Source organism: Leptodactylus fuscus, chromosome 7, assembly GCF_031893055.1.
Source record: "Leptodactylus fuscus isolate aLepFus1 chromosome 7, aLepFus1.hap2, whole genome shotgun sequence".
In the NCBI taxonomy this organism is placed as follows: Eukaryota; Metazoa; Chordata; class Amphibia; order Anura; family Leptodactylidae; genus Leptodactylus; species Leptodactylus fuscus.
Window position 1 is genome coordinate 69706185 of NC_134271.1, and position 19071 is coordinate 69725255.

General features: G+C 44.5%; 1 pseudogene; it reads left to right on the forward strand.

The window, feature by feature from the left end:
- Nucleotides 1-18681: 18681 nt before the first annotated feature.
- Nucleotides 18682-18782, forward strand: LOC142214712 (U2 spliceosomal RNA; annotated as a pseudogene).
- Nucleotides 18783-19071: the final 289 nt, after the last annotated feature.

The following is a 19071-nucleotide window of genomic DNA, read 5'->3' on the forward strand; positions in this document are numbered from 1 at the left end:
ACAGTGTCACTGTATAGAGATGAGCGAGTAGTATTCGATCGAGTAGGTATTTGATAGAATACTACGGTATTCAAAATACTCGTACTCGTTCAAATACTACTCGCTATTCACAGTAAAGATTAGATTCAGAACCAGCGTTAATTGGCTGAATGCTATACAGTGTATAGCATTCAGCAAATCAACGCTGGTTCTGCAGCAGGCTTGTCTTTGCTAGTCGGGAGAGCTGGCAGCTTGTGGTTATGCGTCTGTGATGAGGTGGAGTCTAAGATCGGACCACAGCAGTCTCCATTATGGTCCGATCTTAGACTCCAACTCGTCACAGACGAGCAGAACCAGCGTTGATTGGCCGAATGCTGTACACTGTATAGCATTCGGCCAATCAACGCTGGTCAATGCATTCCTAAGAGAAAAAGTCAGCTCCCACATATCGCAAGCTTCCAGCTCTCCCAAATAGCAAAGACGAGCCTACTGCAGAACCAGCTTGGATTGGCTGAATTCAGCAAATCAATGATGGTTCTGCAGGATGAGTAAGGGCCAGTTCACATTAGTGCTTGCCTCCGATCAGGAAGAAGTCCGCAGGAAGATCCCCCGAATGGAATAACAGCACAATTGCAAGTGCTGTGCAATTAATGCACACGGACCCCATAGACTATAATGGGGTCCGTGTGCTTGCCGCGCACTGCTCACACAAATCATTCATGCAGGCAGTGCGCTGCAAGCACACGGACCCATTATAGTCTATGGAGTCCGGGCGCTTTAACTGCACAACGCTCCTCCTAAACACTCTCCTCCTGCTACTCGTGGACTTGGTGACTCTCCTTTAGTCGAATAGTGGTTTCCCCTGAAATGAGCATTTTTTGCCATAGACTATAATGGGATTCGATATTCGATCGAGTAGTCGAATATTGAGGCTCTACTCGAAATGAATATCAAATCTCGAATATTTCACTACTCGCTCATCTCTATTACTGTGTATATTCCTGCATATGTAAGGCAGTATTATTTTAGTTATTTTCTTCTGTATAGGAGGAAGTAATATAGCAATTATATTCTTGCATATGGGAGACAAGGAGGGATTGGTGTTATTGTAGTCCTATTCTTGATTATGGAAGGCAGTACTAGTAGCTATGGAAATATCTGTTATATTCTTCAGTAGACCCATGGTATATTTCTGAAGTACAGAGATGAGTAGACACATACTTTAGATGAAATGACCAACAATTTTACATTTCATTCATAACTGCGATGCTCTATGTTGAAAGAAACCACTGATTCTCTGAATTTCCTTCTGGAGTGAAAATGATATCTAAACTGTCTTCCTTGTCTTCAAAATTTAATAACAATTCAGTTCCTGTCCTCTAATGTGGTCACGGAAATTAAACAGATTTCAGCCATGCCTGCAAAATAAATCACAACAATAAGTAATTGTCTCCATTACGCTAGAACACTAATACATAATTACATTGAAACATGATATATTTTTATCCAGTATTGAATAGAAGCTGCTGTATGATGCACACTGTCAATAGGTAAAGATGTGGAAATGGACTGGTATAGGGAGGACCCTTCAATAACCTTCTGCCTATTGAAGGGCCTGCAACGCTTCTGTTTGGGTCAGGTCAGCTTATCAGGCTTCCATTTGGAGCTGAGCAGATTAAAACTACATCTTCAGTTATGTTTTGCGCACCAAAGTGTCTTAACCCCTCAGGCCAGAACAAAGATTAAACCAAAGTTGTAAATGTAATATAGTTACAAATGATTTTCTCAGCATTTAATTTCTGAGATTTAATCTGGTAGGAATCTTTTTTTATATATATATATCAATCCCTGTAGAGTCAGCATGATGATAAGGCCATTGACTTCTACTTGACCCATGTCTCTCTCCTGTTCGGTCACCGCCTTGGGCGGGCATGAAGGCCATTTTCTGCATTATCTTTCCTGGGACCAACAGATTGGTCCCTATTCATTTAAACCCCAACAAGCCATGTTATTATATTATAATGTACAGTAACTTAGTGCCATTAAGAAGGTGACTATGTCATGTAATGTAATACTTGCGCACTGAATGGTAAGCTAAAGTACCATTGTGAAGTTAAGCTTGGGTGTTGATTCAACAGGGAAATGCATTGAATTAGAAAGCTGCAGTTTTAAGTCCTGTGGACCAAATGCCATGTTACAGCCAAACTGCTAAAATAGGGGTACTAATACATCCAGGCCAGTGGGGTACAGGGATGAAATTTGGTGTTAACTTATTGAGTTACAACTACCTCCATATTATTTTGGCTCGGTGTAGGATGGAATTAGCTGTTACAGGAAGTGAAGATGCCGTTTCATGCCAGTACTGCGTATCTAGAGTCAGATATTGAAGGTTCCAGAGTATCTAGGGACAGTTACTGAAGGGTGAACTTGGAACTTTTCCAGCCATCCCTCCCCAGGAAACAATGTTAAAGATCTTTGCTGCCAGATAATATATCTGAATATTGAGAACCCGCAATTTTCCATAGTTCCAAGGATTATGCATTTTACACCAGGTTACTTTAGACCTCACCTCTATAAACCTGAAGATGATATAGATTTAAGCATATGGAACTGAGATTGGGAGAGTCAAAGCAGAGCCTAAAGGTTAGTATACAGAATTTTTGGCAGGAGAATCATCTTCAAAAGATTAACATGACCAATGACTGATAATGGCTCTTGGATCACATGTATTACAGGAGGGGTAAGATATTCAGGGCCAGGAAGTTTGCAACAGATTGGATGACCTTAGCTCCAAGGTAGTTAAAGGGGCTCTATCAGTGGGAAAAGTCATTTTTAGATAAGCACATCCTTGCATAGCCTTTAGAAAGGCTATTTCACTCGTACTTTTAGTATGTAAATGGACTCACTAGTGTTTGAATAAGTCCATTTTTACTCATATGCAAATTAGCTTTGAGCTAATGACACTTCGAGAAGTGTCTGTGTGCACTGTCTGCTCTGTGTATGCACAGCAGAGGTTACTGTGCTGATGACTTGTCATACACATAGAGAAGACAGTGACGGTGCATGGTCTAAGCTCATTAGCATATGAATAAAAAAAGACTTATTCAAAATCTGCTGAGGCAATTTACATACAAAAGGTAGGTGTGAAATAGCCTTTCTAAAGGCTATGCAAGGATGTGCTGATCTAAAAATGACTTTTCCCAATGATAGAGCCCCTTTAAGGGAGCTACACCACTGAAATTGAAGGGAATGATCATTTACTTGGAGGAGGAGGAGTCATAGGTATAAGTAAGGATTTATTTCAGTCTATAAGGAACCCAAAGAAGTTGACAAATTATTGTATAAGGTATAGTGCCCTATGCAGAGAAGGACCAGAGTCTGCAAGGCATAGTATCATGTCACTTGCATAGATTCCTCTAGGGTATGTTTATGCAGATCACCAGCATGTGGATCACTGGTCTGTGTCTCTGCTAAAGGCTCCCTCTAATAGACATATAGTAGTGGGAACAGGGAGTATATCTACTAGATGCCACTACAAAGTGTGGTCAGATAACCAGTTATTGATACACTCTCAGGATTTACAGGCCTGGTGTAGAAGGAAAACCTATTTTATAAGCCTAAGCCATTTGAGCCTGCTATTGTAATTGTCATGCTAAACCTGTAAACTGAAATAAAGGCATCTAGAATGTTGTAATTTGTTACTTTTTATGTTTCTATTTGGCAACCATGAAGTGTTTAATAAACTGGTTCTGAAATAATTTTTAATTTCTACCTTTTGTATATACTCAGTGATTCCACCAGCAGAATTGTGAGTGCAGCTCTGGAGTATAGTACATGATGTAACCCAGGAGCAGTTGAAGATAAAATACGTAAGTTAATTACATATGTAAACTGGTAAATAGTGTTTAAAAGTGTTTATGGGCCTTGCGCAAGTTTAGGAAAAGTAGCGGGTAACGACAAGGTGTGATTTATAATCACTATAGGAATTATAGAGTTTTATGAGAACTGGGATACAGCAGGAGCCAAAGATAAAGCTTAAATTGGGTCATTTAAGTTTCAATGTTCTTTTTAAATATTTAGAAATTGTCCTTTTATTAAACCTTGTTTGTTTCTTTTAAGCAAAAAACACTGGGAGTCGCCTTCACGCGTAAAGCAGCTGCTATAAAAATTATATATATAGTTTATGCTTCTATTCTTTAATCTGCAGGAGAAGAAGGCAGGAGGGAGCATAAACTTTTCTTTACATCTGTAACTGAGTTCTATTGTACTACTTGATGATCAATGAATTTAATATCAAATTATGAGCCCATTGAGCGTGACACTGACTGGTCTGTTATGGCCAGGCACAGACAAAGGCTGTTTGTTATAAGGGTCATGTTGAAAGAAACTCAGATTTGTAAGAAAAAAATAATTGGAATGTGTTTGATGTACAATATTGTCACTGGTTTATATGAATTTTTTGGCAGAATACATGACCACAGGCGAGTATATTCTTGCTGAAAAATCTCATGCTATGTTATACTGAAGCCGTTCACTGGGGAGAAGAGCTGCAATGGTAATATTTGCACAATGAGACATTTTCTCATTTGTATCAAAACCTGGAGAAAACATAGATTGCTGGTTTTCCTGGAAGGCTCAGGGTCATTTATAAATGTAGCGTATGTTATAATGTCAGTCCCATGTTTGCCATAACATTTTTACAAAAGAATGTTTATAAAGGAGCACTCCAGTAAAATCATTTTAGCCGATATAATGCAACATAGATTATTAATAAAAATATTGTAGAAGCTTCTGTGCATTCCTTGTATATATCTGGTTTAGTTGTGTGTCCAGACGCTTGTGAATCCTGCTTCCCGATTATGTCTCTCGCAGAGTTTCACCACACTTTACTTGTTCTGAGTCCTATTACAAAGTCATAGAACAAAAATGTCTGTTCCCTAGCTCAGACAGGATTGTGCATTCATATGTGATGCAGCTTCAGTCTGTCTAGCCTGCCTCCTTATTGCCTCCTATTGCTCTCTCCTGCCTCCTATTAGCTCTTACAAGCAGGAGGCAGGAGAGACCATGGCAAAACTATATCTTCTAAAACGTTCTGGAGATTCTGCACAAAACTGGGTTTGATAAATAATGTTGCAGTTCTGTAGTTTACCAGACAGCCACATAACTGAGTCTGACCTCCAGTCTGTACAGGAAAGTATGCTCTGAATTAGTCATCAGACTAAAGATCACATGACATAAATGCCCAGAATGACAGGGTTAAAAATGCACAGTCTATGTCCAAACATATTTGTGGGTGTGCTATTCTAAAATGTAAGGGTTCATTTCTGGTGGATCTACACTGTCTAACTCAACAATTGCATGAAAATGTTGATTTTAAGAGGAAATTTCAAATCTAAGAAAGACAGTAGGATTTATGAGTACAAACTCATGACTCTGTTTCATACACTCCAGGATGGGGTTGAATCTGTCACATGAGTTTATGGCCCCTTACAGGAATCACTGATCTGAAGCAGCCATAAAAGACCACTCTCTGAACTGATAAGGACCTTGGGAACTGATGAATTGTTTACTATGTATGTACCAATAACCTTCCACCCTCCCACCTAAAATTGTATTCCTATGTGTCTCTTTGTACAGAAATATGCAGCCTTCAGAAATTGTTTTTAAATATACCTGAGGAAGAAGCCAAGAGCTTCGAAAGCTTGTGATTTGCCATCATTATTAGTTAGCCATTAAAAAAGGTATCAACTACTGAAGACTCTCAAGAATGTTATGATAGGAATAGATCATTGTAGCAGTAAAAGTGTCACAGCAAATAACATGAAAACCTGCAGGGAATTTAGCAGACCACATTTACACGTGGCAGATTTGTTATGGAATTCAGTGTGATTTCCACAAAGAAAATCCACAGCAAAGTACATTACAATGCAACACATAGCAAAACAACATTGGAGTTGATTTTTCAAAGTTGCAAAAGGTGAAATCTGTAGAAAAATCCACATATATAAAAAAAAGGTTGTTTCTTAGGATCTCAATATTCTCCACAAATAAAGTGTTTTATGGAATTCTATACTGAATCGGCCATCGGCCTTAGGATCGGCCATCAATATCAGATTGGTGGTGTGGGTTCTAGCTCTAGTAAGCTCAATGCTACCTTCATTGTTTACCAAACACAGCACTAGAGAAGGGATCCCCACTGATTCAATATTGATGCTCTATCCTAAGAGATTTAGAAACAAAGTTCCGGAAAGCCACTTTGAGCCATAATTTTAGTGGTTGACTATGTAACATGAACGAGCAGCACGGTGGCTCAGTGGTTAGCACTACAGTCTTGCAGTGCTGGAGTCCTACGTTCAAATCCCACCAAGGACAACATCTGCAACGAGTTTGTATTTTCTCCCCGCGTTTGCGTGGGTTTCCTCCGGGTACTCTGTTTTTCTCCCACACACCAAAGACATACTGATAGGGAATGTAGATTGTGAGCCCTATATGGGACAGTGACTGACAATATCTGTAAAGCGCTGCGGAATATGATGGCGCTATATAAGGAAGCATAATAAACGTCATTTTTTTTTTTTAGATGTTTTGTATTTGTATAACATGTGTAAACCTGAAAAACAATGCCTTTCTAGTTTCAAAATCATTCAAAATGGGAAAGTTAATAGAGCTGAGCGAGTAGTATTCTATCGAATACCTCCCCACCATAGGTATTCATGTAAGCGGATGAACACCAAGGGGTTAAACGCATGAAATATTCGATGCACTTAACCCCTAGATGTTTGGCCGCTTACACGAATACCTATGGCGGGGAGGTATTCGATAGAATGCTACTCGCTCATCTCTAAAGGTTAACTTAAATATCATTTCATTTCACTTAGTAGCCAAAAATGTGTACCTAACCTAATGTTTAATACTTTGGTGCTCAATGGCTGTTTCTGTGTCCATCACCTGCATTATCCTAGATCTGCGACATCAGTCCTCCATCCTGCAACACGGAGACGTAACTCTGTAGCAGCCAGCGGGTTAATATGTAGTAACCTATTTACATCATTTTTTTCCTGTAATATTGGCTGGCAGGGCCAATGAGCGTCCTGCTCTGCTTTAAAATGTCACAAATAACAGATTTATGGATTTTTCTAAATACGTTATTTTAGTTTGACAGCATTAATCATTCATGCTCCCTTCCTGCGCTCACATTTTTTTCTTCACTCCTTTTTCCTACCTCTAACAGATTATTGAAACAGAAAATAAGCACAGGAAAGGCTACGAGGGGTATCGGGATTTCAAATGTCAAGTTTGTACTTACAGTTGTATGTACGTCGACAGGGTCAAGAGCCCACATTATTTGTATATGTACACAACGGGCCTACATAAAAGGTTATGTCACCTGCAGCTATTTTCTTACAGATTAAAATAGGCCTGAAATCCACCTCACAGCCAGGCTCTGACATGGAGTGCGGCATTAGAAGTTCTTATGTCAGGACCCACAATATGAACTGGGTGATTGGTAGGTGTTGCTGTGGGCAATGGCGTCTGTGGCAGACTAAGTCTTTTAAATTACATCATGCTGCTCCTGATCTGCTTGTTTTAATATAATCCAAGTACAGGGTCAGAGCACTTAGCTGAGAACAGACAGACAGGCAGTTGCTACATATTAGTTATTTGTTCAAAGGTACAAGAGGAACCAGGGTTTTGAAGGCACCGGACCAACTATAGGAGGATGCCAGGGACTGCGATGGTGGGGGTGTTCAATATTTGGTTTTTTCCTTCGCCTTCCTTTTTAGTCACGCTGCAATTTTTCATTCTCTGCATATTCCTCCTCTTTTATTAAATGATCTTTATTCTTAGCTTTTGTTCTTCTCTCCTTTTCTCTGCCTGTGTTTATCCTGCTTTAATTTTCCTCTCTCCTCTTTTCCTCCCCCCCCAGCTTTCAGGGGCGGGGCTTCTATTGGTATGCCCCGTCCCTCTATATCGCAGCGCAGCCTGCCGGACTTCCTTTCCGGCTGCCTGAATTACCGCAAGAGCTACGTCTCGTTGCGCATCGCAGGTAATGGCTGACGAGCAGCAATTGATCTTGGCCCTCAGGGCCGGTCTAGCGGCAGAAGGGGAGGTTTTCCTGTCGCGCCTGATCTCAGGCGTTCGGCAGGATTCCTCCTCGGCACCCGCAGCGTCTCTGCGTGTCCCCCAGAAATCTGCTAGGCGCTCCAGGCCTCCGGAGCGCCTGAGCCCTAGCTCCTCCCCCTCTGGCCTGGCGCGGGACAGGGCTTCGGGCTCGTCTGCTGGACGTGCATGTCGGCAGGCAGGGCCTTCCTTCCCGCGGCTCAGTGGCCCCGCCCCTTCCGTTCAGTCAGCTCCGGCCGCCATTTTAGTTACCTCTGGCGCCGGAGAAGCATGCACCTGTTGCTTCTACCCTGGTTGGGGCGGAACGGCAGGGTCGGGGGTCTCAGCACTCATCCTCCCCATCCCCCGCCCCCTCGTCCCATGTGCTGATGGAGGCCATTAGGGCCCATATGGAGCCTGCTGCTGGCACTACTAGCCGTCATAGTTCTAGAAGGGCTAGGGACTCAAGCACTGACTCTTCTTCATCCGCTTCCCAGGAACGTGACAGGCGTAGGCGCCATCGTTCCGACAAGCATAAGAGGGGTCACTCTTCCCGGGTGTCTAAGCGCAGACGGCGATCCAGGAGCTCTAGGCCCCGTCGTCGCCGTTCCCCATCTTCCTCTGATGATTCGTCCTGCAGTTCCCCTGGCTCTGGCAGGTCATCCCGCAGACGTTCCAAGAGGCAGGTGCCTATGCAACCGCAGGAGCGGTCGTCCTGTGGGGCTAGCGTGGCCAGTGCGGTTCCGGGTTCGTTTGTGGTTCCTCCTGAGGTGCCGGTTGCGCCTCCATCTCATGGTGAGTTTAACTTTACCGATGCTTGGGGGTGGGGGGTAGCGATAGTTCTAACTTACTCCCTGCCCTTAAGGCCTTGACGAAGCAGCTGGAAAAATCCAAGGATTCCAAATTAGTCCCGGAGTCCCCGGTTAGAGCTAGCTTGCATAAAGAATCCTTTTTCTGTGGGGTTAGCCCGCTAGGCAGTCATTTGGATGATGAGACCAGAAATAAGATTTGGTCTTGTCAATATGTTGATATTTGGTCTTTGATCTCTGTTGACCAGCACACGGTCGATAAGGAGCGTCGGGTGGTTACGGAGAAGGCTTTAGATAGGAGACCCAGGGTCGCGAAAACGTTTGGCAATTGGTGCCAGGCCTTCGCGGTTCTGGGCAGCGTCATGGGTCAGAGGCATCCTGAACGTTGCACGGAACTATTTGTGTATTTTGACACAATTTTTTCTGCTTACAAATCTCACGGCGGAACCGCATGGTGGAGATATGATGAGGAGTTTCGTCGGCGTTTGGGTATGCAACCTGAGATAGGATGGGCTGTAAAGGCTACGGACGTTTGGATCCGTTTAATTTTGGCTCAGAAGTCTTCGCCCTTTCCCGGGGCGGCCACCGGTCAAGGCGGCAGCTCCCCTGGACCGGTGGCCGTTCGGTGCCCGGGAACCTGCTGGCTCTTCAATGAAGGGCACTGCAGGTTCTTTGGGTTATGCAAGTTCCGCCATGAATGTTCCTCTTGTGGAGCTAATCACCCCGCTTCCCGTTGTACCAAGGCAGTCACCCCCTCGGCCAAACCCAAATTGGATGGGAAAAACTCCGGTGAGCGTTCAGGCGATGTCCCCGTGGCTCGACAGGTATCCCAATAAATCGGCTGCGGCGGAGCTGCGTTCGGGTTTTTCCTTCGGTTTCTTTATCCCCTTTTTGTTCAGTAGGTCCCCGTTTTTTTTCCGATAATCTAAAATCGGCCCGTGAGCATCCGGACGTGTTGCGTTCTAAGGTAGCTAAAGAGGTTGAGTTGGGGCGGATGTTTGGTCCTTTTGCTTACCCCCCGTTTTTTAACTTACGGGTTTCACCCTTGGGCGTTGTACCAAAGAAGGAACCCGGCAAGTTCCGGTTGATTCATCACCTCTCTTACCCCAAAGGTGAATCGGTGAACGACGATATTCTGCCCGAAGAGTCTTCTGTGTCGTACGTCTCGTTTGACAGAGCCGTGGATTTGGTTCGTAAGTCGGGTCGTGGTGCACTGATGGCCAAGTCGGATATAGAGTCGGCTTTTCGGTTGCTCCCGGTTCACCCCGACTGTCATCACTTATTGGGGTGCAGGGTTGACGAGCTTTTTTATTACAATGCGTGCCTCCCTATGGGCTGTTCCATTTCTTGCCACTTTTTTGAAATGTTCAGCACTTTTTTAGAATGGGTGGTTAGGGTTGAGACGGGCCTTAGGGATATCACGCATTATCTGGATGATTTTTTCTTTGTGGGTCCGGCGGATGACGGTCAGTGCGGTTTTCTGTTAGCTTCGTTTCAGCGTATGATGGGTATTTTTGGGGTTCCTGTTTTGGCCGAAAAGACCGAGGGCCCTACCACCTGTATTTCGTTTTTAGGCATTGAATTCGATTCAGTGTCTATGTGCTATCGTTTACCTGCGGAAAAACTTCAGAAGCTTTTGGATCTGGTTCATATTTTTTTGTCGGCGGACAAGGTGACGTTGCGCCAACTGCAGTCTCTCCTTGGTTCCCTGGTCTTCGCCTGTCGGGTTATGCCGATGGGCAGGGTTTTCTCCCGGCGTTTATCCCTGGCTACGCGGGGTGCGAATCTCCCATCCCATAGAATTCGCATAACGCGTCCGTTAAAAAATGATTTATTGGTCTGGAAAGAATTTTTGTTGGGTTATAATGGCAGAACACTATGGCAGGAGACGGAGGTCAGTAACACAGACTTGGAGCTGTTTACCGACGCCTCTGGTAGTCTCGGTTTTGGTGCTGTCTTTGGCTTGCAATGGTGTGCCGAGGAGTGGCCGGCGGCCTGGCGTGACAATGGTCTTTGCAAGAACCTTACTCTCCTGGAACTGTTCCCCATTGTGGTGGCGATAGAGATTTGGGGGCCGCAGTTGCGGGACAGGAGGGTCCGTTTTTGGACGGACAATTTGAGCGTAGTTCATTGTATTAATTCCCTTTCTTCCTCTTCCCCCCCTGTATTGTCTTTACTCCGTCACTTTGTACTTAGGTGTTTGCAGCTTAACATCTGGTTCCGGGCTCGTCACATCCCCGGCCTAAAAAATGTTGTTGCTGATGCCTTGTCCCGATTCAATTGGCAGGTTTTTCGGGAGCGGTTGCCGGAGGCTGCGGCGGTGGGTGCCTCTTGCCCCCCACAAGTTTGGGACTTAGTGACCCTCGTCTAATTCCGTTACTCCAATCTTCAGTGGCTCCTTCCACTTGGACTGCGCATGGTAAGGCTTGGTCCGAATGGTTGTCTGTCTGGGGTGGGGTTTCACTGTCCTCTGATTCGTCTTTGTTACTCAGCACTACTCTCAGTTATTTGGGTGATCTCCGTGAGCGGGGATTTTCAGCTTCCGTTGCTCAAAAGCGGTTGGCAGGCGTGGGTTTTCATCTGCGTCTGCGGGGTCTCCCGGATGTTTCCCAGGTCTTTATTGTACGTCAGGTCCTTAAGGGTTGGAGGAAAGAAGTTGTCCGTCGTGAATGTCGTCGCCCGGTTACTCATGATATCCTTTTGCATTTGCTCTCTTCCTTAGGCACGGTGTGCTGTTCTCCTTACGAGACGGCGCTTTGGACTGCCGGTTTCTGTGTTGCCTTCTTTGGGGCCCTGAGGGTGGGTGAGTTGTGTTCCCCTTCTGCTTCTGCTCCTGGTGGGTTGTTGCGTGAAGATGTGGTGTTGGGTCACGGGTTCGTCAAGATTAAGGTGCGACGTTCCAAGACTGATCAGCTGGGTAGAGGGGTTTGGTTGTCTCTTTTCGCGGTTTCTGGCCCTTCCTGTCCTGTTTCGGCTGTCTCCTCTTTCTTTCATTTCCCTTCCCGTAGTCCGTATTTTCTGTCTCACCAGGACGGGTCTGTTGTTACTCGTTTTCAGTTTCAGTCTTTCTTTCGTAAGTGTCTACGTGTTCTTGGTCTTCCTCCTATGGAGTTTGCTGCTCACTCTTTCCGTATTGGTGCCGCAACGGAGGCTTCTAGGGCTGGCCTGTCTGAGGGGGACGTGCAGCGAATTGGTAGGTGGAAGTCTTCCTGTTATGTTAGCTATGTTCGCCCTGAGCTGGTGTTGTGATTTTCCTCTCTTGCAGATCTCCATCCTCCTCTTGTAGCTTTCCTTGGGCATTCTTACGTCTATTGGGCGGCATTGCGTGCCGATGTCCGCCCTGGTGGGAGAAATCTTGGCTTTGTCGACTTGGACGTACTTTGGAGAGGTATCCGCGGTCTACGTTGGTCCCAAGTGTTGCCGGAGGTGGTCGAATTGAGCAGGCTTGCCCCTGCGGCGGTTATCCTCGTCCTTCACGCTGGTGGAAATGACTTGGTCTCCATGCGCATGGTTGAGCTATTGACCATGATGCGGTCGGACATTGATCGTTTCTCCTCCTTCTTCAACAATGTTATCCTAGTTTGGTAGGAAATCGTCTCCAGGGTGTCCTGGCATTCCAGTACGGACGCTGCAGCGATTGAGAGGTCTCGCAGGACCGTGAATTCCCGGATGGCTCGCTTGATCCACTCCAAGGGTGGCATCGTGGTGCGTCATCGTCAACTTGAAGGGGAAAATGGGGGGCTTATGCGCCAAGATGGCGTGCACCTTAACGAGATTGGGATGGACATTTTCTTATCCGGACTACAAGATGGTGTAGAGCAGGCCATGTTTCTTTTGGGTGGGGGTCGGAGCCCGGCTTAGGCCCTTCGCCGGGTCCTCCTTGGCGGTTTTCCAGAGGAAGTAGACGGTCGGACGGGAAGTGGGAGTGGCCTCCCTGAAGTGAAGGGGCCGGGCGTCCGCCTTTCCGTCCCACGTTGGTTAATTTTGTTATGGTTATGCAAATACAAGTTCAAAGGTTAACCGGAAATAAATGCTGTGGCCGACCTCCAGCCCAACAAAGGTTTATCTGTTGTCCTGTGTCATTATTGATTTGGGGTGTACCCGGTAATGGGAAGGGGACCATGTTTTGGTTTTATCCATCCTCGCAGTCCTTTGCTGCATGGTATCTAGGTAGAACTCCTCTAAAAACAGGTGCCTAACAGGTACTTAATAGAGATGAGCGAACAGTGAGATGTTTGAAGTTCGATTCGAGTAGCCGCTCAATACTCGACTGTTTGATCAAACATTGAACCCTATTATAGTCTATGGGGAATAAATACTCGTTTAGGGGGAACCCACTCTTTGATTCAGGAGGGTCATCAAGTCCACTATGACACCCCAGAAACTGATGCCAACACCCTGGAATGCAACTGGGACAGCAGGGGAAGCATATCTATGGGCATCTAACATGCCCAAGTCACTGTATTATGTCGGGATCACTGTCAGCTTACAATATGCGGGAGCTGACTTTTTCCCATAGGAATGCATTGACCAGCGTTGATTGGCCGAATGCCATAAAGAGTACAGCATTCAGCCAATCAACGCTGGTTCTGCCGGAGGCTCGTCTGTGAGGAGGCGGAGTGTAAGATCGGACCAGAATGGAAACTGCTGTGGACCTATCTTAGACTCCGCCTCCTCACAGACGAGATGCAGCCAAGCTGAGCGCATGGCCAGCACTGCTACACCGGAGATGTGAACCCTGCTGCACACTCAGCTCTACTGCATTAGAGATGTAGCAGAGCTGATTGTGCGCTGAACCCTGCTGCACACTCAGGTCTGCTGCAACAGAGATGCTCTGAACCCTGCTGCACACTCAGCTCTGCTGCATCAGAGATGTAACAGAGCTGAGTGTGCACTGAACCCTGCTGCATGATCAGCTCTTCTGCATCAGATATGCGATGAACCATGTTGCACACTCAGCTCTGCTGCATCAGAGATGCGCTGAACCCTGCTGCACACTCATCTCAGCAGAGCTGAGTGTGCAGCACTGTTCATCGCATAGTCAGCTCTTCTGCATCTCCGGTGTAGCAGTGCTGAGCACACGGCCAGCACTGCTACATCTCGGCATAGGAATGCATTGACCAGCGTTGATTGGCCGAATGCCATACAAAGTACAGCATTTGTCCAATCAACGCTGGTTCTGACGGAGGAGGCGGAGTCTAAGATTGGCCCACAGCAGTCTCCATTCTTAGACTCTGCCTCCTCACAGACGAACCTCCAGCAGAACCAGCGTTCATTGGCCGAATGCTGTAGTCTGTATGGCATTCAACCAATCAACGCTGGTCAATGCATTCCTATGGGAAAAAGTCAGCTCGTGCATATCACAAACTGACAGAGATCCCGACCAGATAGAGCCCCAAAGAGCTGGGTGAGTAACAATCCCACCTTAATAAAGGTAATCCCTAGCTAACCCTGCCTGTACATCTATCCCTGTCTCACAGTCACATAGTTCACAGTCTCATATGAACCGAATATTAAATCCACTGTTCGTATAAATTGGAGGTCACCTGAATTAGCCAGCCAATTACTTTTTCTGATTTTTTTTCGATGCCTCCGTTGTCGTAGTTCCTGTCCCACCTCCCTCGCAGTTATTGGTGCAAAAAAAAAAAAGCACCAGGGAAGGTGGGAGGGGAATCGAATTTTTAGTGAGTTTGCCACCTGGTGTTCGACTCAAATCGACCATCTCGAACAGCCTGATATCTGATCGAACATGTACTTGATCGAACGCTGTTCGCTCATCTCTAGTACTTAACCACATTCACTTTAATAGGTTATTATTAGAGATGAGCGAGTACTGTTTGGATCAGCCGATCCGAACAGCACGCACCATAGAAATGAATGGATGCACCTGGTACTTCCGCTTTGATGCCGGCCTGCCGCTTAACCCCCCGCGTGCCGGCTACGTCCATTCATTTCTATGTGAGCGTGCTGTTTGGATCGGCTGATCCGAACAGTACTCGCTCATCTCTAGTTATTATTATTATTATTATTATTATTATTATTCATACCGTTCCATATCTCAGCTTTCTGCCGGTGGACTATGGATGGGCCATGTCCAGATCAGGACTGTAGGACCCTAGCCCTATACTCTTCTATGAATTTGGTCGGTGCAATCTTCTGCAATTGCTTTTTTTCCAACTCCCTTCAGTTTGCGATGAATAGAGAGAGGTTCTACTTATGTCCATCGATCTTGTTCAGTATTCTCCTCTTCCACGCTGGTCCTTCATCATATTCTTTAGCCTCTCTGGCAATGACGGCAGCTGTTGCATACATCAATTCATTGATCTCTTTGAGGATGAGATGATCTTTCCTTCTGATTTGTACCTGCTATTTGTTTGTAACATTCCTGTATAAGACATAGTATTTCCATCCACTCTAGATCATGTCTGCGATCCACTTTTACTCCACCATTTGTTGTTCTCAAATAGCTACACCACTTCTTTATAATCATCCTACGTTTACTTTAATTTACATCACTTTAATTCCTTTTTAGGTGCAGTTTGCCTGCAATGCAGCCTGATGTGGTCCATGCTAGGCCGGTCTTACATGACTGTAGTTTAAGACCGCAAATGGTCCGCAATTGAGGGTTTTCAATTGCGGACCATTTGCGAACACATTATATTCAATGCTGCCTGTTACACCACCGGATATTTTATCCATTTTGTGCCAGGCCACAACCGAGGTCCGCACTTTATAGAACATGTCTGTAATGGCCGTAATTCATGGCACTGCACGGACTCACCCATAGAACTCTATGGGCGAGTGTGGCAGTTTACGGGCATCTGCGGAGTCTACGCAACTTGCGTAGCGTAAAAGCATTACGGTCATGTAAGACCAACCTTAGGGTTGAGTCTTGGTCTGGTAGCTGAATGAAGCTTGGCCAGTATTAGCAGCCAAATAAATAGCCAATTTTCTACCCCAGCTTGTCTGACAATTAGTAGGGAATAAGCTCCTTTGTTTATTCATACAATGACCAGTGTGACATGAATTTACTTTTATTTGGGCATTTATTTTTGGTGAGGTTAGTTTAGTGTCCAGGACGTTTTTTACCTTATAATAATTAATATTACGTAACTATTATCTTAATTAATAATTATAAATATATAAATATATAAATAATATAAATTATTATTGATAATAATAATAATAATAATAATAATAATACTAGGACTTAGACTGTTCAGATCCTTCCACTCTTCCTATAGTTTTGTTTCTCTTTCTAAGGGTGTGTTCACACTACCTTCAGTGTCCGATGGCTAGTGTCCGCTGCTAATGTGCTGCTAACTGTGTCCGTGACATTTTGCATTGGTTTAAGTGGACATTGGGTGCGTTCTTTTACTGTCCGTGGGTGTCCTTAACTGACCGTCCCCAAAGATGTCTGACTTTTCAAGCAGACAGCATAACCCAACATGTAGGTTTTTGCTGTCCGCTTGAAAAGTCGGACATCTTTGGGAACGGACACTTAAGGACAGACACGGACTGTAAAAAAAACGCACCCAATGTCCATTTAAATCAATTCAAAATGTCACGGACACAGCTAGTGTCCACTGCTAATGTCCACACAAGATTTTGAACGGACATTAGCAGCGGACACTAGCTGTTGGACACCGATAGTAGTATGAATGCTCACTTAGGCCTCGTTCACATCTGCGTCGGTAAATAGATCGTGAACTATTTTTCTGTCCACATGTTCCATGCGGAGACTGTGCGGAAAGCACACGGACCCCATTATAGTCTATGTCGCTACAAAACGCTTGTCAGTGCATTCGGTAGTCTGTTAGGGGTGGTCCCCATGCAGACTCCCCCGAACGGATTACTGACGCAGATGTGAACGAGGCCTTAGTCATATGGGGAGAAGAGCGAAGTAAAAACAAATCTTGAGGTCAGTGACAAAGCTGGGAATGTGTTCATCTTTTTATTAATGGTCCTATGGATTTAGCCAGTGTATATTGATGTAACTGAATGTGTATTACACTACAGTTGCTACTAAGAGCTAGATTTGTAGTTACAATTCAAAAGTGGCTTTGTGTCTACATGATCAACAGCCATTTTCAATTCCCCGTCTCCTTTTATTAAATCCATTTAAGAAACCTTGTCCTGAAGACAGTTCCCACTATTAGTAGTAAAGGACTACTGGATATGAGTGCAAACCACTCTCAGGTGTTCATGTAGAAGGGATGCAAAATAGCAAGTCATATATATGGTGGTCACATCTATACAAGGTCTCTAAGGTAACTGCAATATTAGGTTTTGTATGCAAAGGTATAGCAAGTAGCTCTATAGCTAAAATTGGTCAGAACCCCATTCCAATATGTCCATCATCAGTAACCAGTGACTTTAGGAAGTGTCAGGATTATGGTTATATCATGTTCTTTCATATTCTGCCTTTCTTCCTTTACCTACATACTCCATTTTCCCTTTCTTCAGTATATTCAGACTAATACTAAATACATCCATGGTTTCATGGCATTCTATATGTGAAATCTGAATTATCAATGAGAATGAAGGCCAAGCAATACAGGATGTGATGTGATCTGCTGCAACCTTCAACTGGCCCCAAACCAAGTTTGTGTCATCTCCCAACTCCCCAAGTACCTTCTTTTAATTTTAAAACCTATATATATGTAGTTTTTGTGTGTATATCAAACGTTAATCTTCCAGGAAACATATGTTTTCTCGTGATTTACATAAATATTAAAATCCTCCAGTGTCATTATCTGCCATCTGATAGCCCTGCACTAACCATTTGACTGAGTTCTAACTTCATTGTGTATCAAGCAGACACAAGCCAGACTATTGAGTGGAGAAATGATATTCATGTAACCAAAAACCGGCTGGATTTCCAATAGCATCATAAACAAGAGCCCCGACATCAATACATTAATCATCTTTCTATAAAACATATTGAATGAAAAACAGCACCTGGAAAATAAAATCAATGTTCACTGATGACTGATTTATCTCTCTTGATGTTTTGATCAAACGCTGCATTGAAACATTTCAGCTTCTGCTAGAGAATGAGCCGGGTTCACTACTCTCTGATAAACATGATACATTTCCTTGTTTTATTGCTATACTTAAAGATAGCACAGACGGTATGGCGCAGGATATTACAATATATATTTCTGCTAAAAAACAAACTCGTGAATCTGTCCCCAGCAGATCGCTTTACAAATGTGTTTTTAGGGATGTTGAAGTTGGATCACATTGGTGATTTGTGACTTTGATCTGTGGATTTGGCTGACAGTAAGCTTCAGTTGATGGGAGGCAAGTTATGGGTAAATAGGATGCAGTTTGGGGGATTGCCACTGATCTACACACCCCAGGAGAGAGGTTGAAAATTGAAGTAGTTGCCTATAGCTCCCTTAGCTACCAATAATGTTGCTGATTTTTATAGTAAACATGTACAAATGGTCGCTGTTGGCAGTTTTCTACTTATTATTGGCACTAGTTTCTGTAAATCTCCCCCATACCTTTCTGTACATCCTATACTACACCATAACAGGCATATGGATGATAGAGTGAACCTCTATTCTATGGAGCCTGTAGACACAAAAGCCACAGATGTAGTGAGCCCTATACACTTTAACCATGTTCTGTTGAAACCCTCCCACAATTCCTTGGTTCATAAAACTGCCACAAACAGCCCATGTGTGACTGTAGCACTCAGACTTCCTTTTCCTAGCTAGATGAGTATGGTGGGATGCTATTTTCTATGAGCCTCTTCTTATCATGATATGCACTATCTCTCCTTATAGCTTCTCGGCCTTTTGGCTAAGATCAAGTGTAGTATCTGTTCTTATCAGAAGCTGACTGTATATGCCTTCTGTCCGGTGGGCTAGGAAGGGGCCCAATAGCAGGAGTAGACTGAAAGCGGTGGAAGTAGGAGCAGAAAACCACTTGTGGAGTACCTGCTTTGCAAATAGTAGTCAGTAATTAGCTCTGCCAGTGGGAGTGGCGCCCCACTATAGGGAGCCAAGAGAAAGCTATGAAAGTGGGCAGCAAAACACACCAGGGTGGTGATGGACCCCTGGGGATCGAAGCGGGAAGGCCGGGCAGTGCTTTGAAGTCTTCTAAGTGAGATGACTGTGAGCATTTCCCAGGGGGAAATTCTTAGTAGTCTTAAACATCACATTATTTTTTG